Source organism: Delphinapterus leucas, chromosome 6, assembly GCF_059928025.1.
Source record: "Delphinapterus leucas isolate spDelLeu-1000000601 "Yukka" chromosome 6, BTC_Dleu_Yukka2, whole genome shotgun sequence".
NCBI lineage: Eukaryota > Metazoa > Chordata > Mammalia > Artiodactyla > Monodontidae > Delphinapterus > Delphinapterus leucas.
Genome location: NC_143134.1, coordinates 48,675,674 through 48,697,769, shown reverse-complemented (window position 1 = coordinate 48,697,769; position 22,096 = coordinate 48,675,674).

Sequence of the window (22,096 nt, the reverse complement as noted above, 5' to 3'; positions counted from 1 at the left end):
TGCAAAGTATTTTTCATGTCAGGAGATATTAAAAATATAAACAGAAATGCTCTTACTTGGAATAATACTCTATCTAGATATGGTATACAAATCAATTCTGCACATAACAAACCTTTGTTTTAAAGTACTAATTTAAAAAGTTATACATACATTTATAATATACATAACATATATTTATCTAGCTCCTCATATAAATATACTTAACATGATATTTGACATGGTTAGTGATTCAGGACTACTCAATAAATGTCAATTATTTTAGTAGAAATTATTATGCCAATATCTCTTGAAATATGAAAGGCTATTTATCCCTAGTAGTTAATGATTGACATATAGTTGTACTTTTTAAGTTCGAGAAGCTATACTTTATGCTTTTCTTTTCATTGACCCCTTTATGAATGATATAAATTCTACTGACTTTTTTTTTCTAATTGGAAAGTACATTCCAGATAATTGATGCCACTGGATAAGTAGACACTGAATAAGAAATATCATGCATCTGACTATTAGATGCTTATATAGTCATTGATACTTATGTAATTAAACCATGATTCTTTTTTCAAGAAAACTCATTAAAAAGCAAGTTCCTTCAGACACTGGAAAAAAAATATTTGTTCAGGAGTTAATAGAAGGATGCTCTTTGTAATACTTGGCAGTCTTTTTCTACCTTCTAATGGTCATTTATAGTAAACTTCTATTTACCTTTTACACCCCAGCTAAAATGATGCTTACCTATGGATAGTTTCCCTGAATTCCTCTACTTTAAACAAGATCAGTCCTTTATTACAATTTCCAATTATATATTTGTATGAATTAATATCTGTCTCCCTCATTAGACCAAAAGCTCCAGGTACAGGAAGTGTTTTACTCACTACTGTGTTTAACGTGCAGCACAGAGTCTAGAAAAGATGGGTACACAATGGACATTCTTTGACTGAATGATGAATGAATAAATGAATGAATGAATATGGTAATGCTAGCGCTGGGAGAGGGCCTGGAGGAAATACGGAAGGGGGAAGATTGAGATCTACAGACAAAAAGACCTGGGTTTTGATACCAGCCCCAGCATTTATCACTAGTACGTTTATTTAAATTCCCCTCATCTCTGTGTTAATATATCCTACTACCTTGAGCTGCAGTGATAATAAAATTAAGTATTTTTTTGGAAAGAATCCAGTATTTATGAAGTACTTAGGGAAGATTCTTAGTTTAATGGCTAAAAATCACGGCTTTAGGGTCAAACCTGAGTTTGGATCATAGCCGTCCATTTAGGAGCTGAGTGAGCTAGGAGAGGTTATTAGTTATCCTTGAGATTCAGTTTCCTCATCTGTAAAGTGACGATAATGCTATCTACTCAATAATTTTGAAGATTTATGTATTATATTTTAAATAAAGTGCTTAGCCCTTAGCCTGCCCCATGGTTTACTCAATACCTCCTCTCACGAGCCACATCACTCTTCTCTTAACCACCAAAACCCTACCACGCTCACTGAACAGTAAAGTGAACAATGGTTTCAAAGAGAACCGGTATGCCTTAAAATATGCATCCTAGAGGAATGAATATAAAAAAGGTGAAATGACCGTGGGACAGCACATGATTTAAGTGTGGAGTAACAGGTGGGAGTTAGTAGAATAGATAAGGATTGCTTCTGGAGTGAAAATTTCTAGGTTCAAATCCAGGCTCCTTCACTAACTGATCATGTTTTTTAACCACTCTAAGCCTTAATTTCCTCTCCTGGAGATAAAAACAGTCCTAATACATGAAGATTTTATAAAGACTAAATGAGCCAATGAATCAAAAGTACTTAGTACAGCGCCTGGCCCAGTGTAAGAACTAACAAAAATACAGAAGAGAATGAGTCCATTCAAGACCCCCTGTATTCACAATGGCTCTGGGCTAGAGACTATATTCTCTTCCTTGCTGGGAAACAGAGATGCTAAGAATGATACTGTCTTTTCATTGAACTATAGCAGCATAGCATCAAGTAATGGGTGTTAAATGTCTAACATTTATAACAAAAAAGATTTAAGAATTGTTCTACTTCACATTCCACAGGAAGGGCCAAGTAGATATCTGGGAGCTAAGGAAGTGAGGAAAAGTGAAACTGGTATGAGGGGTTGGAAACAGAAATAAGGAAGACTTGTGACATATAATAATTTAAAAGCTAACCTAGTAAATCCTTAATGATAAATTTGTATCCTTATAACATGATAATTTTAAGTAGGAAATAAATGTTTTGATATTTTGAGGAATTTATCTTAAATTCAGCATTGCACTCATTTGCTGTATAAAAGTTAAGTTTGAAAATATGTGTGTAAATATAAAAAACATGAATTGAAGTTTTACCACATCTATTAACTAGAACACAGTTGTTTTTCTTTGTTTTTGGCTGCACTCCGTGGCATGCAGGATCTTAGTTCCCCGACCAGGGATCGAACTTGCACCCCCTGCAGTGGAAGCTCAACACCTTAACCACTGGACCACCAGGGAGGTCCCGTAGAATACAGTTTTACAAAGCATTTTGGGGAGCCAACCCTAAGGTTTTTTGGATTTTTGTCTTTTCTCCTCATAACTGGCTACAAGCTCAGAATCTGAGTCTGGAATATCTGAGATTGAATCTCAGTTCCAACGTCTTACCAGGCAAGTTACCTAAATTTTCTGAGCTTCATTTATACCACTTATAAAATGCATATAATAAACAGTACCTGTTTCGTGTGGCTGTAATAAGGATTAACTGAACTATACATTTAAAGCATTTGGAATAGGGCCAGGCACATAGTAAGAGCTGAATTAATAATAGGTGTTATTATTAATTCCAAATTTTTATTCTTGCTGAAGTACAATGAAAGACTCTAAAAGAAGAGAAAATCTAAGTATTTCAAATAAGCAGCAGGAAAGTTTTATTGCATGTGTTTTGCTTAAATGTGGCTAAAGAAACAGTACAAAACTCAAAGAGAAGAGAAATGCTGGGTTGGCAAAAAGTGCTTCGGTTTTTCAGTAAAAGTAAAAGACATTTTACATTTTCACCAAGAACTTTATTGAACAACGTATTCACCCTTTTGTTCCACTACCTTCTGCCATTTTTCAGGCAACTTCATAATTCCATCTTCTCAAAACTTTTTATCTTTTTGAGCAAAGCACTGGTCCAGGTGCCTTTTACAGTCTTCCAGGGAATTGAAATTTTTTCCATTAAGAGAATTTTTTAAAGACCAAAATAAATGGAAATCCAAATGTGCAATGTCTGGTGAATACAGCAGATGACTCAGAACTTCCCCGCCAAGCTGTAACAGCTTTTGCCTATCACCAAAGAAACATGCGGTCTTGCGTTATCCTGATGGAAGATTATGTGCTTTTCTGTTGACTAATTCTGGGTGCTTTTCATTGAGTGCTGCTTTCAGTTGGTCTAACGGAGCAGTACTTGTTGGAATTAGTCATTTGCTTTTCCGGAAGGAGCTCATAATAGAGGACTCCCTTCCAATCCCACCATATACACAACATCACCTTCTTTGGATGAAGACGGGCCTTTGGTGTGGTTGGTGGTGGTTCATTTCACTTGCCCCATGATCTCTTCCATTCCACATTATTGTACAGTATCCACTTTTCATCGCCTGTCACAATTTGTTTTAAAAACGCAACGTTTTCACTATGTTTAAGTAGAGAATCGTACGCAGAAATACAGTCAAGAAGGTTTTTTTCACTTAACTTATGTGGAACTCAAACATCAAAGCGATGAACAGAACCAAGCTGGTGTAAATGATTTTCAATGCTTGATTTAGATATTTTGAGTATGTTGGCTATCTCCCACGTGGTATAATGTTGATTGTTCTTGATTAATATCTCAATTTGATCGCTATCAACTTCCACTCGTCTACCTGACCATGGAGCATCAATCGTGCAGTGAGAAATCCCTAGCATGACACTTCACAAACCACTTTGACATGTTCGATCAGTCACAGCACCTTCTCCATACACTGTACAACTCTTTTTTTTCATTTCAGTTGTGTTTTTACCTTTTTGGAAATAATAAAGCATAATAGGCCAAAAATGTTGCTTTTTTTCTTCCATCTTCAATATGAAAATGGCTATACAAAAATTCACCAGTTTTGCTAAGTCTTTTCTTAAATGCATACTGATATGACAGCTGTCACATACAATCTAAGAAACTTATTTCAAATGAAGTTAAAGACAACCAAGTGCTACCAGAGCCATCTTACAGAAAAAAAATGAACAATCCTTTTGGCCAACCCAGTACTGTTATAACCACAATTTCCAATCTTCCTACCTCAATAATTATTTTTAGGCTTAATTTTATTTATTTGATTAAAAATCACTCATTTATGGCACTTCTGTACACTGACACATATTTACATGTAAACATAATAACTAAAAGTTATAAATAAAATTTTTCCACATATTGACTTTCTATTGACAGCTCGTGTGGCAATTTCCAGTCTCATTTGCAGTTGGTTGTGATCATGTGACTATTCTAGCCAATGACATGTAAGCAAAAGTGACACGTACCTCTTGGAAACCTGGATCCTAAAATCTTCCATGCTTTTTCCTCCTGACTGACAAATCGTTATTTCTGTGTCCATTTTCTATTATTTCTAATGGGGTTATTTCCTACATTCTGTATTATATGCTGCGCTTCCCTTTAGCAGGTATGGGTTTTAGATAGGGTAGTAGTGTTGGGTAAGAGGGTTTGGGGGGATGCGGTCAGGAACAGCAAAGGAAGGCACTTCTCAGAAGACAGTGAGGACAGTAACCAGGACAGTAAAGAAAGCCTGACCACATTCAACCCGGCTCTGATCGTAGTCATTGAGTCATGAAACTGTTGCACAATTTTATCTACTATGCTACGGCAACTAAAATAGCCAGATCTACAACAATAAAAAAAAATACATCTTCAACGACAGCCATTCACATCTACACTTCACCATTCTCCAGGCACTTTATACATTCCATGCCAAGGGCGGCATTAATCTCAGCAGGATCCCAATCATCACCAAGGCTTGGGTTACTTGCCAAGCACATCTCAGGTTCAGGGTTGGAGCCAGAGACTTTTCACTGGATCTACCAGGCGCTCTGAAATATGCAGTGTATTCAAATTTCCTCAGATAGCCTGACGGTCACAATGTTTTCACAAACCCCAGAGGGACACTGGTAGTTACATAATGAAGATGGAAGAGCCTTTTCAGCCTGATTTCATATAATGCTGAATGCAGCAAAATTCCATCTACCAGAAACAGCTGTTTTGGTGTTTTTTGGAGCAAGATATACTCTCCCATTGTATTAAGCCATGAGTTTCAGGTTCTCCTCTATTACAACAGCTAGCATCATATAACTAATATAATTAGTTTTTCATTATGTTTATGGTTTCAATAAGTTAGAATCGCCAGAATAAAAATACCTTATTAATTCTAAAACGAAACAATTACAGTTGCTTAAATGTTCCATGGTCATTACGTATGCATTCTACTTTACGGTAGAAATTCAAATTCTGACATTATAGTTCTATACTATTATTCATCCAGAAGATGTTTTTAAAAGAATAATACATACAAATAAAAGTATACATTTAAGAAATTCTCAGATTTTTTTTGGTTCAGTTTAATTAAACTATGGGTCCATCTACATCTTTTGTATTTTTATAACTTAAACTGCTTAGAATGTGAGTCTCAGACAATAATTTTAGGATCTTCTATCCTGACTAAACAAAGTGTTCAAGAGGATCACCAGACTCGAACCCAAGACTTGCAGGAACATTTGGACTGGTGATGCATTCTTCCAATTACTGCTTTCAGTGTTTGCTGTCTATGAGCGCACTGGAGCCACTTAGGATATATTATTCTGGTAAATGAGCAGACTGTTCGCACACATTAAATTCCTGTTCCTGTGTAGACTGTAAAATGCAATACCTTTATCTATTTCATGCCGGAATTACAAATCCATATCACAGATTCTTAGAAAATAAAGCATTATCCCTTCCTGGAAAATGCAAATGAGAATGAGCATATTTATTATCAAAAAAGTACTGATTATATCCACTATTTTTCTGAGTAGTATAACTAAGATTAACATATTCTGCAATATACACCTGTAATGTATGTCCCTTAACATTTAAGCTAAAGGAATTAGAGAAGGCAAAGGGACCGGGACCCAGTGGAAGAATGAGGAAAGTATTTGCCTGTGAGCTGACAGTCAGGAAAAAAGTTGGTGGTGGAGTTGTCATAGTGAATAACTAGGCTTCAAGTAGAATCAGAAGGCCATTCTTCTAGGCTTCCTATTTCATATGTTTGTCTGTGTGACAAGATGTTATGTTAGTTTTTAATTTACGATTTCTACGATGATTATTAATACTTACATTAAACAGACATGCCATTTCTCTGAAAAGGATTCTTTCAGGTTTGTTTGGCAGCAGTTAAAGAATAAATCAGATGGCAGAAAGCAAAGAACTACAGGTAACTGTGGCTTTAATGAACAGAAAACATACCTGCCTGTACTAGGCTTGTTTGTGTCAGTGAGAAGGGAGAGAGAATTAAGTGAATCCGGAAGATTTTTCCAATAAGCAATCAAATGTTTGGGCCAAGCTGAATTTGAGATGTTCAAGTTGGGAATCTAACAACAAAAATAATAGTGATAATAAAATGTGTTGCTATGTCTTCACACTGGCATTGTGTAAGATGAATTTTGTGCCCTACTCTAAACTACCCTATGAGTTCAGGGCTGAGGAATAACTTACGTGAAGTGGATATACCATTCTCCCACTGTTGGAAATTTAGTTTGCCTTCAAAGTTTTTCCAGTATTAAAAAACATGACAACAACATCAAATCCTCTCAACAATACTTGGGGTTTCTTCCATGTTAGATTCTTTTTAGAATCAATTCTTAAAATATTTGTGTATGTGTGTGTGTGTAAAGAAAAAAATGATAGAAAAATGGAGCTGGGGAATTTGAGGGAAAGAGAGAGGGTGGTACGTGTAAAAAAGTAATAGCACTAGAGAACTTAGATGATAAAGAGTTCTAAATCTTCAAACTGAGTAAACTTTATGACAAGGGAACAGGGAAAGTAATGTTATAAAAGGCCTATCCTGACACACACACATAGCTCGGATGCAGATTTGTGCGTGGTAGCTCGAGCCCTGGAAAATGCATTGAAAAGAAGCCAATATGGGATCTGATATCCATCACAAATAGAGTTTCCATTCAAACAAAGTTAAAGTGGAAACAAAAGGAGAAAGAGAGATTTTACAGTGTACTTTGTACACTCTGACTTGGTTCTAATTAGTATGTTCTTTGAGGACAGAAACTATTCTGTTTATCACTGTCCAAAGCACTTAGAAAAAAGCTATCATCTGGTAGATGTGTGTGAGTGTGTGTGTGTGTGTGTGTGTGTGTGTGTGTGTGTGTGTATACGATTGTTAGTATTTTTCAGGACAATCCATCAAATTAAAATTCTTAACTCTCTAAGTATCATCAAATGATGTCAAAAGAGTGAGAGACTCATGTTATTAGATGTAGGGCATAATTCTAGGTTAGTTATTATAAATTAACTATGCATTTACTTAGTCAAAGACTATATCTAGAAATTCCTGACAGATTTTAAAACAAAATTTATCTAAATGAAGTATCATAATGTAAATATATCTTGTACAATAAAACTGGTATAAAATTACACACAGGGACTTCCCTGTTGGTGCAGTGGTTAAGAATCTGCCTGCCAATGCAGGGGACCCGGGTTCGAGCCCTGGCCTAGGAAGACCCCACATGCCACGGAGCAGCAAAGCATGTGCACCACAACTACTGAGCTTGCGCTCTAGAGCCCGAGAGCCCCAACTACTGAAGCCCGTGTGCCACAACTTTTGAAGCTCGCATGCCTAGAGCCCGTGCTCCGCAACAAGAAAAACCACCGCAACGAGAAGCCCACGCACTACAACGAAGAGTAGCCCCTGCTCGCCACAACTAAAGAAAGCCCGCGCACAGCAACGACGATCCAACGCAGCCAAAAATAAATAAAATTTAAAAATATAATAAATTAAAATAAAATTACACACAATAGTATTGAAAATTAAATGCTGTGAAAAATGACCATAGAGTTACCATGAGACAGAAAAGACTGCTGATTTTTTAAATTGCTAATATGTGACCCCCAAGTAGGTGAAGGCTCTGTCAAGTTCACAAGATTATCCAAAGAATTAAATTCTAGACAGAGGCTCTCTAAGGACTGTAGACTAATGGGTGCTTTAACCCTGTTGTCCGGTATCAAAGGAGCCATTTATTTTGGAGGAGTTTGCTCATCAACTGCTTAAAGAGGCCCAGGGCACTTAACTGCGCTCTAACTAGGGGAGAATTACAAGGTTTATTTCCCAGGAACACAACTTGATTAAAGTGACTCTCATCCGAAATGCGCAAAAAGATAGGGGGAGCTTCTAAATAAGTGTTATTAAGGTCCAGGGACAGGATTAAAATCAATGGCTTAAATTAGGTAGGGTTGAGGTAGGTGGGAGAGATGAAGAGAAAATTACAATAACCCTTATGAGATTCTGGAAAGCAAGCTACAGACAGACAATGAAGACAAAAGCCTTGGGGAGATTCAACTTTCTGTCTTCCTCTCACATACAAATATACACAGAGTTACAATTTCTTCCTTACAAACCATTCCAAGGAATTCATAGATACATGTAGAAAATTGATTGCCAGGAGAATGTTTTTCCCACTGAAAATTGTGAAGTAGGCAAAGATCTTGGAAATTCATCCTTCCTGCCTCTTTCACTTACCCACTTACACAGTGCTCAGTTGTTTTTAATACTACTTCTGGCTTCTTAGAACCCACAAAGGACATTTTTCTTCAGGTGCTGGACCACGCATTCACAATGCCTGTCATGAAAACCTAGTACTCAGTTATCTTCAGACTTTACTATATGATAGCCAATATTTATTATGAACTAAATCAGAAAGACAGGATAATGACCATATAAGTGTGAAGAGCATTTACTGAGTACCCAATTTTCACAAAACAATACGTCAAGGCTGCGGGGGTTGAACGATGAAGCACTGTCCTTGAAAAACATATAATCTTTCTAAATAAAGAGAATACAAGGAAGAATATGACCAATATTATAACAGAGATACAGAGGACAGAAAGCTAGACAGATTTCAACAAAGAACATCATGAAAAGCTTCATGGAGGAGGTGACAGCTAAGAAGATGCTGACATTAAGCACAATGAAAGGAACAATGTGAGACTTTCAAGTGGTAGGTGAATCCTAGTTAAGGTCATAAATAGCCTGAACAACATGCCCAGTGTTTTTTCCATTCATTTTAAACAGAGAGCTCAGATACCAGATGGTTCAGTTCAAGGCTGGACACCTCCTAGTGGCCCCCTAATTGTATTACATATATAGGTCAAATATATGCTACATATACTTCTTTCTTTTATCTTTCTCCTCAGCCCGACCCTGCTATCATACCAGGCAACTTACACTGCACCCATGGAACTAACCTGGTCTGAATACTCACCTCATAATTTATTAATTTCATTCCTTCTCCCCTTTATCACATCCTGACTTAGCCATCTCTCTGAAACCCCACCTCTGATTATAACCTCTCGCAACTCTCCTATCCGCTAACTTCCACCGAGTATTCTTACTTTTCTCAGAACCTTCACTTCATCCTAGACTAAAAGCTTCTTAACTTTATTTCTTTTTCTATTTAGGCTACTCAGCTATCTGATTGACACTATTACCAGCATATTTAACTCACTTGCCTTTGTTCTTTGCTTTAGCTTTGAAGACAATCTGGAAACAAATCAGTCCACTTTCTTTCTCTATTCTCCCTCATGAACTGGTGCCCCTGAAAAGAATACTCTGCTAATTGGTATCACTATAAATTTATGATCTCCACCCCCTGCTGAGTCTTCAACACTGTTTTGTATCCAAGCCCTCATTACTCTTTTTTCTATTCAGACTCTGATGCTTCTACCCTCAGCAGACAAGCTTATCTTCCGCTTTACAGAAAACAATAGAGACCATCAGGTGGTAACTCCTAAACTTTCATTCCTCCCACTTTTAAACCTACTATTAATTATCATGCTCTCATGGAGGAGGAGTAGTCTCTTAAAACCCCAAGGTTAAATTCACTTTCTCTTCTCATTTGAGAGCACACACCTCGATTCCCACCCATTTTATCTTCAAGCTCTTCTCACTTAGCTCCGTTTCTTCCACAACCTACATGTTCAACACTCTCTACACCTTCCCTAAATTAACCTCCTTTCCTGAAGTAACCAAATGTCTTCTCTTTCCTGTGGAACCTGCTTTGAACATTTGTTACCAGCAGAAACCACTTCCTCCCCATTCACTTTCCACCCTAATTCACCTTCTGTCCTGGAAACTGACCTACTGCAGTTGCTCTTACCAAACTCATCAATGCCCAAAGTCTGCTGAGCATTTTCAGTCCCTCTCCTTTTTGATTTGTCTATGGCATTGGCCCCTCTTTGTTCAGGCATTCCTGCCAATTCCACTCCCACCCTAACCCCTTCTCATTCTACCCTACCTTAGTGACACTTTCTTTTCCTTCCCTTTTTATGTCTTTCCCTGATTGATCATTTCTCTTCTAATTTTTCACTTCCTGGGAAATCTCCTCTGCTTTAAAAACTCTATGTAAAAATTCAAATTTCTTTATCTCACAGAGACTACACCTTCAAGATTCACGTCCATAGCTTTTACTGCTTATTAAGCATTGGGAATTGGCCCTATGAATCTCAACACCCTGAACTGTCATTTACTCTCATTTATCTCCTTCTCCAGCCCAACGAAATAATTTGGTTTATTGCACGAACTCAAGAGTAATTTTCAAAGCTTCCTACTTCCTCATCCTTCCACACCTCATCAGTAACAAGTCCTAGTGAGTCCACCTCACCAGGACAGATAACCTCTTGTCTGAACTACTGCAGTATCTAAATGGGTTACGTTTTTCCCATTCCAAACCACGTTGCTGCTAAAGTTATTTTCTTCAAAAACACCAATTACATCAGGTCACTTTCCTATTACAATACTACTAATAACAAACAAGTGACTGCACAATTAAGTCCGAACTTAATATGACAAACGTAAGGCATGGCTTCATCGAGCCAAGCACCCCATCGTTCTCCATAGGCATTCTCACTCTTTGTCATAGACTCACTCTGTGCTCAGCCAGTAATGTCTAATCTTGTGCTGTACGCAGACATTCAAAGCTGTTTCTGGAATTCACGCCTTTGTACACGTTGCTTATTATGCTCTTCCCCTCTGCCTTCAAGGCTCATGGCAAAGGTCTTTTGTATGAAGCCTTCCTAAATCCCTTTCCACATTAGAATGATCAGTTTATTGGGCTGAGCCACCAGTCTATGAATTCCTTGAGTGATGTTCATATTTATGTATCTTTATCATGTCTCGTTTGCCCAATTCTCCCACTGAGAACTCCACGGAACTCCAGCATGTAAAAACTTCCTGTCCTTTGAGTGCTAAATACATGCAGTCGCATAATTACAATTCAAGGAAAAAATGGAGGAGGAAATTCTTTGGCCTTGTTGAGATATGAATTCTAGAGAAGCCTAACCCTTCAAGAATAAATTCCTTTTTCTTTTTTTTTTTTATCATTCTAAATATAATGGCATCAACGTTATAAGAAAGATTGTAATCTGTGTGGTCTCTTCCATGGAAGGTGGTCTGCCTTATCTTGTGTGCCTTTCATGCAAAACACATTGATAAGCAGAGGCTTTCTCGATACAGTCTGACTTCACTTTATGTGGAATAGAGCTTAGATCTGTGCAGAGGGACCCACTGCTGCATCAGCTCTTAGGATGAGGGCCTGCCTGCTGCTATGTACTCATGCCTCAGTCCTGAGGAGGCGGACTATTGTCTGTTAAGATAGGCAGATATATATATATTTTTTTCACCAGTGCCTAACCTTAAGAGCTATTAAAAAAGGCAGAGTTTGTTCATTATGTGTGGCACTTTTTAATATTACACAATTAACATGTTAAAAAGAGCATTATACTATAGTTAAGTGGTTAATAGATAAACAGATAAGAAAATTGGGAAAATCTTCAAGACGGGAAACAATAAAAGCCAAATGGCTCCAATGTGTTCAATTTTACATTCTGATGTGTTGAAAAAAATGAGTTTCTGTGCAATGGGAAGGCACCAATAAATATGAGATAAAACAAGGTCCCAGGACGAAAAGCCTGGGGAGTTGATGTAAAAAACACTTGCAGAAGTGATGTAAAGCCTGGGAAACTGATGGGAAGCGGGGTCACATGATGCAAACAGGGTCACGTGGCATAAAGGGGGGGTCACGATATTTCTTGCCTTCATTGAGTTTATGACCTATTTAGAAAAATAAGCCATAAAGGTGTGAAAAGTGAAATAACAGCATGACTTAAAAATAGTCCAAAAGACCGACAAAAGAAATATTGCAGATCAGTTCATTATTAATGATGAAGTAAATGTGTCCAAACAATAACTGCAACAGGAATTCATGGAAGGAAAAAGATACCTTCCTTTGGGATATTGAGAGGAGGTTTTTTAGACTACGCATTTTGAAATATAAAGGTGTTTCTATTTGACCTCAAGAAAGACTCTGAGCTGTATCTATCTGGGACTGAAATCGTGTATATTTACAAAGAGCTCGGTTTACACTGTTTTCTTACGAATTTCAAAATTGTATTGCTCTTTGGGTAATCACTCCTACCATGAATTTGAAGTAAAGGAGTTAAAAAGTTCAATCAGTCAGTGATATTCTTCTTCCTATGTGACTAAAGACAGCCTAGAAGAGAGTAGGATTTTCTGACAGTGTCATTACTGAAGGATAAATGACATATCAAAGTTAAAACACAGAATTACAAATGACTCTGAAATAGAGAATGCTAAGAAAGGGACAGTCTCCATTTCTCTCTCATTTGAAGGGCACTAGACATCGACCCTCTGGAGAGCACTGTGGATGTGATACAAACTCTGCTGCTGACTGCTATCTTCTGTAGCCAAGAATAATCCTATCACTGTGGGTCCCAATAGGACTTTGCTGTTTGCCGGCTTTGAGATAAGCACTTCATCCTATTCTCTGCTCTGGAGGCAGAGGCAAAGCTCTTATGGCTTTGAGCTGAAACCAGCACAGCCAGGAAGCTCTGAAGTCATCCACTGGCTGCTTATCACATGATTAAGCCTGTAGTTCTTCAGCATGGGTAGGTATTAGAATCAGCTCAGGAGCTTTTAAAAAATACTGATGTCATGGTCCCACTTCAAGCAAGTAAATCATAATCTCTGGTGATGGGCTTGGGCATGGCTCTATCCAGGTGATTCTAACATGCGCTAGAGTTATTAAATACTGTATTAGACCAGTTCTTCTCAAACTTTAACGTAATATGAATGACCCAGGGAGTTGTTAAAATTCAGATTCTGACTCAGTAAGTCTAGGGTAAAACCTGAGATTCTGCATTTCAAATAAGCTCCCAAGTGATGCTGATGCTACTGGTCTGGGATCATTTTGGCCTGCAAATCTTTTTACACTTCTTTTTAAAAACAATCAACAAAATTATGGCAGAATTATTTTATTTTTGTTAACATCTTTATTGGAGTATAATTGCTTTACAATGGTGTGTTAGCTTCTGCTTTATAGCAAAGTGAATCAGCTATACATATACATATATCCCGATATCTCCTCCCTCTTGCGTCTCCCTCCCTCCCACCCTCCCTATCCCACCCCTCTAGGTGGTCACAAAGCACCGAGCTGATCTCCCTGTGCTATGCGGCTGCTTCCCACTAGCTATCTATTTTACGTTTGGTAGTGTATATATGTCCATGCCACTCTCTCCAGCTTACCCTTCCCCGCCCCGCCGTGTCCTCAGGTCCATTCTCTATGTCTAAAATCCTGAATCTCCCCCTTAAGAGATTCTGATTTTCTCCATGAGATGTCTTCTATATAAATCTAGAATTTAAAAACAATTCAGATGATACTGACACTATTATGCAACCTTGGTTTTATATTAGAAACTCCTGCCCCAAGGTGTCCAAAAGAAATACCACCTACCTTGAAAACTACCACGTGGTAAGGGAGCTTTTTCTCAGTGGAGGCAATGTTCTTTGCTATGCATTATGAATGACTGATGGCAAGGTGAGACAGTGTAAGAACAGAATAACTGAACTCCGTCAGGGCTGGTTTCTCCCAGAATATTTCAAACGTCATCCTTATCATCAAAGCAGCCCTGTTGGTTCAGTGGATTAGATGTGAAGTGTTGCCCCTCATAGCAGACCCCCAAGTGTTGCCCTAGCTAATCTCCCAGAGATGAGCCAATCTTAATATGTTTCCACTTCCTCTATAATAGAGAGAAGGTACTATAATAAGTAGCTGAATTGGCCACCAAAAAAAAGAACACCCTTAAAAAGTAGCTTTTAGGCTGATGAATAATTGTATACCCCCTTAGAGAAGTTATTAAATAAGACATAAGATTTAGCTTAAAAGAGAGCTTCATATGGAAAAAGGAAGGAAAATGTCAAGAGCCATCCTAAAACAAGAATAACCACGAAGCTCATGCTAAAACTAAACTGATGAGCTTATCTTCTTCCCTTTGACAGTGGCAGTAAAATACAAATACCACGCTCTATTTGTGTCTTAGGTGTGTATTATGTGAATATATGCAGAAACAAATACACCTACAAGAAGAAGATAAATTAAGGCAAATTTCACTCCTTCAAGTAAGTGCTGACCTTGGTGTCAGAGATTAGATCTAAATCTAGCTCTGTGACCCTGGGCCTCAGCTTGCCATCTGTAAAATGAAGGAGTTGGACTGAATAATAACATGAGCAACTGCTTCTGGAGTACTTTTTATGCCAATTACTGGGTTAAATCCTCAGCACATCATTAATCCTCTTTATACCCCTGTGAGACACAGTATGTTGCACCTGCTTTTGCAGATGAGGAAAGGGAAGGCACAGAGAAATGATGTTTATTGTCCAAGGGTAACAATGATAAATGAGATTTAGTCTCTGCCCTAGAGAAGCTTTCCATAGGCCACTCCTTCAGCAGCCTCTACTGAATCTGTATTCACACACTTGCAATTAGGATTGCAAGACAAGGCTGTAGATTCCAGATCCAGTGCACTTAACACAGACCTCTCATTCCCTTGGGATAAACCAAAACTGAAATACTCTGATCACTCCATCACAGGAGAGAACCCACCTAAACAGGAAATGGAACATGAGAGATAGAGAAACCAATCAATTTGGAAAAATGTCCCCCTTTCAGACCAATATTAGCAAACACAGATGATGTGGGTTGGGAGGATAAAGGATAGGAGGTATTTAGGAAGGAAAAGCTTACAAACAGAAAAGTCTGTTGTGAAAACTTCCTTTAACCTAACTTTTTACAAAAATAATCAGATCATCTTAAATTTGGGGGTCATCTAGATCCAGAAAGATAAACTTTTAAGAAACAGAAAACTTTTCTAGCACAGGGCTCGAAAACTACAAGAAAGAGACAAATTAGCTCAATGGTGAACATTCAAAGAGTTCTCAGGTTAAAAGAAAGAGTCCCAAAGAGCACACACCTTACAATACTGGGAGGTGAGGGGGGAGACCAATAGTTTTGATGGATCTATCATCGCTTCAGGATAAATAAACAGAAAGGAGGGAGAAAAATTCTGAAATAAAAACAAGAGAAGAAAATAAACCTACATCTGAAAAGAAAGATCAGAGCATTTTTTTTTTTTTTTTTTTTGCTGTACGCAGGCCTCTCACTGTTGTGGGCTGTTCCGTTGTGGAGCACAGGCTCCAGACGTGCAGGCTCAGCGGCCATGGCTCACGGGCCCAGCCACTCTGTGGCATGTGGGATCTTCCCAGACCAGGGCACGAACCCGTGTCCCCTGCATCGGCAGGCAGACGCTCAACCACTGTGCCACCAGGAAAGCCCCAGAGCATATTTTTTGATAAATGCTCTATGAAGCAGAAGAACATTTTTGACAACTGTTTTACTTGCTCAAGAAAATAAAAGATAATGACTCAAGAAACACAGAACCAAAAATCATACATAGTACACATACATATGTATTTTTGTCTCATCCACAAATGATAAGATAAGAATAGGAAAAGCTTGTTAAAGAAAATAAGTAAACAACAAACTTTCATAATTAAAAATAGTTAGAAATTATAAAGTATATAATCAAACTTGAAAAAATGAAAATACAGTGATGGAACAGATTGAGTAAACCATGTACAAACACAAAGGAAAAATTAACCAAAATTAAAAACAGGAGAGAAGATAGTCAACATAATGAAAAGGCAATGAATATATAATATGTTGCATTTCTATTCCTAAATGAAAGAGAACTATCCATATATAACAGGGAAAAATCCACATGGATGACAGCTTATCTTAAACCAAAAGACAATCACAATCCAAGAGTTACTGTGAACCAGAAAAAAAAAGAAAACATGGCCTGCTACAGCATGGACGCAATAAACATTAAATTGCAAAAATAAAGAAAGGAAAGGAAACATAAACAAGAGAAGAGATAAAAATCAAACACTTCTGTTACATAAAAGTGATAAACAACTATTAAAAGGAAAAAGCCTCTTATATTCAAGCAAATAAAATAAGCACACATTTAAATAGAGAAGACTTGAAAATTAAGACTGAAAAAAACTAATAATAATGTTAGACAATCAAAAAATGTTCTCTGTGTGTGTAGTATTTCTTCAAGACAAAATCCAAGATTATAAGCACTGAAAGAACAGAGTTGGAGTTTCACTTATGTGTTTATTGTTTTGGAAAGGTATAATCCAATTTGGTAGTGTCACAAACGTTTTACATCAAATAATACAACATGTGCCCAAATACTTATATATAGGAATGGACATTTCTTGGTTCTAATTTCATGTGTACCATGGGGCATTAGTCTTTCTTAAGCCAAATATTGATGATGATCAGTTGTTTTGTCCCCTCATGAGGTGGTGCTGTTTTTCAGGCAAAATGTTCTGTGATCACAGTGCCTCTGTTTTTTTTTAATTTCACAGCAGTGTTTGTGAGTTAATTTGAATATTTCATTATTTTGCCCTTATTACTTTATGAAAATGAGTAGAAAATGGGAAAAAGAAAATGTTAATATTAGTTTTTATATAATCAAGACCAAGGTGGCTTGCTAAAGTGGGGCTACAGGGAAAATAATAAATTACAAAACGTAAAAAGAGTGCAATTCACATTTTCTGACCACAACAGGATAGACCTAAATTCAATAATAAAACCTCAGCAGAGAGCTCCTTGCATTTAAGCACATCAAGTGTGTATACAAATGTGAAGGAAATGAGTAACATTCAAAAACAGTCATAAAATGTTGGAAATAGACTGTTGTAAAAGCCAAGATACAGTATGGATTATCTGTAGGAATCTTGATTTGCAGACTGAGATTTTAAGTGACCTTCATAAAAAGAACATTGACAGGTCCATAGCAGAGAAGTGGAGGGCTCACGACAAATAAGGGATTTTTGTTGTTGTTGTCCATCTGGATTTTTTTTTTTTTTTTTTGCGGTTCGCGGGCCTCTCACTGTTGGGGCCTCTCCCGTTGCGGAGCACAGGCTCCGGACGCGCAGGCTCAGCGGCCATGGCTCACGGGCCCAGCCGCTCCGCGGCATGCGGGATCTTCCCAGACCGGGGCACGAACCCGCGTCCCCTGCATCGGCAGGCAGACTCTCAACCCCTGCGCCACCAGGGAAGCCCCATCTGGATTTCTGATGCAATAAACATATATTATTGGTAGAGTTAATATTCGTATACTGAGAAACATTAAAATTTAGTTTTAAAATGTGCTTCATAGAAGAACAACAGGCTAAAATATAGAGGTGCCATGATGTACTTTACTGAGTCGTGGAGTGAGTTCTTCATCTGCGGGGCCCTAGCCAAGCCCTGACTCCTTGAGTCTCTGTCTCCTGCTCTGCTAATCCTCCATGATGATAACTGGATAACACAGGTGAAAGTGAAGTGAATATGGAAAGTCTCTCAATGGTATAAAGTGTCTCTATTATATTACTTTTTGCCGGAGCCTAACCAAGGAGACCATTCAGTGGCGGGAATTTGAATATGAAAGGTACGTGAACCTTGGTGGTTGCCTTTTTCCCCCACAACGACCCTCGTTCCTTGTACCTCTCAACAAATTTTGTACATTTCAGTTCTAGGCTAAGAGTCTGCTTCCGAGGAGCCCCACATTAAGTGGCAGGCACTTCAGAGGTTTCTGATGCAGATGTATTTTTACATACGTAGCCCAGTGACGATTACACTCTAACCATTATTGCTGTCCTTGTGCTTACTATCATTGGTCCCACTCCTCCACAGGTAACAGTTAGCTGTCAATCTCCTGATGCCGTAAAATGAAATAATCTACCCACTCCACTTTCTGGGAGATCCTGGCCTGATGGTTGCAGTTGCTGTTTTGGTGAGAGCGCTCCTGGAGCCCAGCATGAGACTTTTCCAATGAAGGTCTTCAGACCCACGTTGTTCAAGGGATGTGTAACCCTATAATGATTTCAGGTTTGCCTCCAGATAAAGAATATTAAGACACTATTAATATTGGGTTGGTCAAAAATCCATTCAGGTTTTGCCATAAGATGTTACGGAAAACCCGAACAAACTTTTTGGTCAACCCAATACTACACTTAAAATAATATTATTTGGCTTAAAATAGAATGATATGTTTATTATTTACATAGTACCTCCACAGGTTGGACCCAGACTTAAAAGGCTAAAAGTGCCCTTTCTGTTATTCACCCACTGCATAAACCAATGTCTGGAGAAAAAAAGCCTTGAAGAAATCAATTTACTAATCTCAGTGCTATTTTCTCCCCTTTATATTCCAGTTTATCTGGGAAAAATAGGTCATATATAAAGAGACACAAGCCAGCTTTGGCTCTAAGAAGATAACACTGCACCAGCTCTCTCTATATTTTCACCTGAAGGAATATTATATCACTTACTGGAAAATCCCACATCAAAAAATGTTGTAGAAAATTGATGGTGACATTAAGTGCACTTATGGACATTTGATGAGTGTATCTTCACCAGCCCCTAGTTATCCTTCTGTAATTTTCAGGTTAGACGTAAATGGTAGCATGCATGTCCATATGCTCTACCCCTTCTCCCTAACACAAGATGATAGGTCACCTTGTGAGCCTGACTCCTCTTTCCTTCCTTGTAAACTGTGAGTGCCACTGGCGTTGCAGTAACCAGCCCACCTTCCTCTATCACTTCTGTGATATCTATCATTACTAAAGTTAACCTCTGCTCTTCCTAGAAAAGTCATATTTGCACAGTGCACAGCCTTGGGGCAAATGGCTTTTTGCAGCAATGTGGTGGGCACTCCAGTATTTCACCGTCTGTGCATTGAAGATACCCATTCACACCCCTTATTCTTCACTGACCATGGAAGGAAAGGCAGAACAGCCTTTCCAGAGTGACAGTTATGTCCCAAGCACTGTTGCTAAGTAAAGTAGTAGGAATTTTACACATGTCATCTGTCTTTACTGCACAGCAAGTTTAAACAGTAAGTATACCATCCCCATTTTTCAGAGGAGAGACGTGAAGCACAGAGTGTTATGTATGTAATTTTCCCAGGGTCACATAACTGCTAAGTGGTAGAATCAGAACTTAAACCTAAGTCTGAAGCCTATACACTTTGCTTTTGAAATCTAAATGTCTTTTTTTTCCTTTTGCATACAATTTACCATGAAGTCAATAAATATTAAGTGTGCCTTCACTAAATTTTTTGACAAAAAATTGTGACAAAAATTATACACATGTGTAACCCAAACTTCTATCAAGATATATAAGCTTACCATAATTTGAGAAAAGTTTCCTCTTCCCTTTTCCCAGAAAATTCCACTCACCACCCCCATAGGCAACCACTGCTCTGAGACTCTTCAAGCACAGATTCATTTTACCTGTTGTAAAATTTCATAGGAATTGAAAGATACAGTGGGAGCCATTCTGTGTAAGGTTTCTTTCACTTAGCCGAATTATGGGTGTTTTCCACACTGTTTCATAATTCTGAGTAATATCCCATTTTATGAATATACTAGTTTGTCCATCTCCTAGTGATGGGCATTTGAGCTGGTTCCAGTTTGGGGTCTTTCTGATTGTTTTGCCTTCTTCTCAGACATGTCTATGGTACCTTGCTAAGCATTATACTCTTTCTAGGTCATACTTTCTGCACTATTTTTTACCAGAACTTAAATAAGGTATAAGAATGGATGGAGGAGATGGGAGAGAGGAGTGGGGAGCTAGACAAAGAAGGAATCATCCCATCTCTGCTCTATATGACATCTCTCTGGCACTCTGCTCTGAAAAAAGCTCAAAGTCAAGTCTAGCACTAGTAAGTTCTTTAATTACTCATATATTTTTTACAATTATAGTAATATTTCTGAATCAATACTTATTTACTAAGTTTTATACCTTTATTACCATGTATGTAAAAATGTTAAAGTATTTTTTTATTGGATTATGCTTTATCAATTATAAATCTTTTTTCTTTTTAAGTGTACTTAGTAAATATTTCAAATTATGAATATGCCCACTAGGTGGTATCATACAGGTTTCTATTATGTCTTAAAGTTCTAATTAATATAAATTGTTCAAAACCACATGATAATTAAGAAACTTCTGTTTTCCTTTCTGACAGCAACCATTTTCCAATAATAAAATCCCTATCTTTAAATATCTTGAAAATTCTCTAAAAAGAATAATAATTTTAACACTTTGTTTGGAAAGCTATGATCTGTAACAACATTCTTTCAATTATCACAACTTCTTTCTTACCACAGGTGAAAAAAATCTCATTACTTAAGAAAGAAAAACTTGTCAAAGAGCTTCTAGATAATATTTAAAGGAGCAATTACAAGGAGAAATATAATCAAGTACCCATCAAAATGGCACAGAGAGGCTTCCCTGGTGGCGCAGTGGTTGAGAGTCCGCCTGTCGATGCAGGGGACACGGGTTTGTGCCCCAGTCCGGGAAGATCTCACATGCCGCGGAGCGGCTAGGCCCGTGAGCCATGGCCACTGAGCCTGCGCGTCCGGAGCCTGTGCTCCTTAACGGGAGAGGCCACAACAGTGAGAAGCCCGTGTACCGCAAAAAAAAAAAAAAAAAAAATGGCACAGAGCTTCAGATGCTATTAAAGGAGTGCAAGACAGTCTGTCTACAGTCACAAAAAGATATGATATTTTGCTATCCTCATTGAGCTGTGTAGAACAGAATGTCAGGTGAAAAATTAAAATGTCATTAAAAGACATAAGGGACATAAGAGTGGGATCACAAGTTCATGATTGCACAGCATAAGAAACACTGAGGTGGAAATCTCTGGGCTTGTCTCAAGATAAGTAGATGATTCCAGCTAAAGCAATCACACAAGACTCAACAGATTCTTGGTTCTGTCAGAACCTGCCTTGTATGTTCATCATGGACACACAGTGCAAATATGTGTTACAGCTCTAATCGGAGGAACAGAGACCATGAGGAGAAGGGCAACAGAGTCATTCTGCCTGAGATGAAGCTCATAATTTTGTGAGTTTTACCAGGACTGTCCTAGTCTCTAGCCTGTATCAGGCTGTCACAGGGTGAAGATGGAAGCCAGTGCAATGGCAGGTAATAGTATGTGCTTAGTAGTCAGAACAAGTTTGAAATCAGAATTTTATTCTTAGGTAGCCATGCAATCTAAACACATTATACCACCTCTCTGAGCCTCAGTTTCCTCATTTGTGAACACTTCCTTCAAAGGGGTCTTGTGATGATTAAAAAACATAAGCTACTGGGCTTCCATGGTGGCACAGTGGTTGAGAGCCTGCTTGCCAATGCACGGGACACAGGTTCATGACCCGGTCCGGGAAGATCCCACATGCCGCGGAGCGGCTGGGCCCGTGAGCCATGGCCGCTGAGCCTGCGCGTCCGGAGCCTGTGCTCTGCAACGGGAGAGGCCACAACAGTGAGAGGCCCCCGTACCAAAAAAAAAACAAACAAAAAAATTCCACATAAGCTACTGTCTTAGTGGATGCTCAGTGAATATTGTTAATGACATGTATTCTG